We start from the raw sequence: 2,661 nt of genomic DNA on the forward strand, positions 1-2,661 counted from the left end.
AAGAAATTTTTTAGTTCATGTTAGGATCTTGGGGATAGGCATCCAAATAACCACCTAGATTATTCTACATATGAAACATAGAAGTTGACATATAGTGAAGCTTAAAATCATTCATAATCAATGTGCACAAGGCTAAAGATATGTAGAAACCAATAAAGGGCATAAGACTTAGGTTGAGGCCTTGTAGACCTTCATGAGCCACCCAACTCCTGTGGGGTTTCCTAGAATATATATGATACCAAGAAATTGATAACCCCCTAATTATAGTGATTAAAAGTAGCTTAGTGGCTAACTCATAGGTCACTTACTTAGGCAATAGTTATGGGATGTGACTACACATTGATAATATGTTGTGTGAATATTGTGATACATATCTAGTCTCTTTGGACCATGCCCCTAGTACCCCATAGGATAATTGTTCATTTAAATCTTCACTAGCTTCTTTTGGTGGAAAGAAGTCATCATCAAAACCTTCAGAAGACAAAATTATATAATCATGTGTAAAGGACATAAATCATCTTGTGTTTCCTATTTTTGAGTTTTAGATAAAGCTAATCATTTTTTCTTAGACTCACTTTTTGTATAATGATTAAAGCTTTAAAAATCATCACATAACATTGCTCTTCTTAGTACATTGTTTCACAAAAATAAGCTAGTTAAGAAATCTACAGCAAGACTAAAAACACAGGGGATATTTCAACTCCCTGATCTTTTTGACACCTTTTTAATCTCCCACTAGTGTTGGGATGCATTCCTAGTCTTGTCACTTCATTAGCCCAAATTTCCCCTTCACTTCCCCCTTATTCACATCTATCAAGGGGAACTATACTAGGCATTTTTGTTAGGTAAACTTGACTTGAGATAGAGTCAAAGTTGACCAGGTTAAACAGTGATGGTTTTGGGGCACATGGTATTGTGCACCCATGGTATTCTGCCCGTGGTATTATATGTAATGGAGCTTATAAAAATCTGGAAGGACTTCATTGTAAGGCAAGACCTGGAGGTGAGCGGTGAAGGTTCACTTGGTCAGATTGGCCAGAGTTTTGGCCAATGCTAATAAGATCTTATTAGGTTGGGTTTTTCCCCAGATATGGGGTTTTCCCAGATAAACATTTGTGTTTATGTGTTTATGGTTGTTGCTGGTTATTTTTATATTTATTCCTCTCAGTAATTATTTATGTTATGCAGTAAATTTCTTAACAACTGGTATCAGAGCCAGATTTTGGCTTCAAAGGGATTCTTTGATGCCACGGGTTTATAGTGCTTGATAAGATCAATGCAGCTTCAAAGGGATTCTTTGATGCCAGGGGTTTATAGTGCTTGATAAGATCAATGCAACCTTTTTATAGATCTGGGTCTGAAGATAATGGTGGAACAATCATAGGAACCTCGAGGAGAATGTGCGGAAGATAGTGCCGTAACTGCCAGGGATCAAAGTGCATTTGCAATATTTACCGGTTTGGAACATGTTGATGAATTGTTCGGGATTCATGCAGCTTCGAAAATTGTTCGTTTTCTGCTACATGAGGCCACTGGTTTTGGAATCTACGAGGTTCTCGTCGAGCTTGCAGTTGGAGTGTTTTGATAGAAGTTTTTGAGCAAATCAAATTGAGAGAACTCTCAGTAATTATTTATGTTATGCAGTAAATTTCTTAACAATTTTGGGGCCCAACTACCACATAATGTATGTAGTTCCTCCCACCCATTCATGATCCTTCCTACAACCATCAACTTTAGTGATGATGTTCCCACATCCTACACCTCATAGAAACACACCACAAGAAAACCCATATTATCCTTCTAATGACCCTGCCACATTTCATTGTTACTCCACCATAATCTCAACAATAGGTGGGGGTCAACTTTATACAACCTTCACTAAGTCAATAAAAAGTTGAACTTGCTCATTCCTAGTTCTCAACAAAATAGAGGTAAGAAGAAAGTTATAGGTAAAAGGAAGGAAAAACATGTATAGGGGGCAGTCCTTGGAACCCAAACAAGAAGGTTTTGGGATGATACCAATGTTGGTAATCAAAACCAAAACTATAGCAATAAAAACTAATCAAAGAAAATGAAATATAATGTGATACACACTAAACTCTCTTCCATCTTGAGTGGTGAATACAATTGTACTAAGGAAATTAAACGATTTCATTGGCTTTGGTACTTATCTTGTTGAATGTGTGTTGTATTTTCTTTAATGATTGTTGTGTCTATGTGAAATACTTTTCTAGATAACTAACAAATCTTTCCTTTCTCTTGTGCATCTCTCTTAGGATAATACTATTACTTTCCTTCTAGATACCCACTCTTGTCTCCCGCTCATGAAGGTCTTCCTTTACACATTGCAATTGTTGTTTCACAATGTGAGCTTACTTGTTTGCTCAAAGGTTATGTGTATAATCTCTTATGTATTAAGTTATGGTGTCTGGGTTGATATTCCAAATGGGTCTCATACTCTAAATGATGTGCGTTATAACTGGGACTTCACATTAGCGAGACCCCCTATATGTTGGTGGATTTCCAGCACCATCAACATTCTGGTGCTAAGAGTGCCAAATGACAAGTTGTGCCCATTAAGTGTGTATTGAAAGTCTTATATTAAATGGATCATCTCTAAATCATACTCTCGGGGTGCTTTACTAATAAATATAATGGTAA

This window comes from Pinus tabuliformis, chromosome 9 (assembly GCF_031772625.1).
Source record: "Pinus tabuliformis cultivar Carrire ecotype Pingquan chromosome 9, CPIR1, whole genome shotgun sequence".
NCBI classification, from domain to species: domain Eukaryota; kingdom Viridiplantae; phylum Streptophyta; class Pinopsida; order Pinales; family Pinaceae; genus Pinus; species Pinus tabuliformis.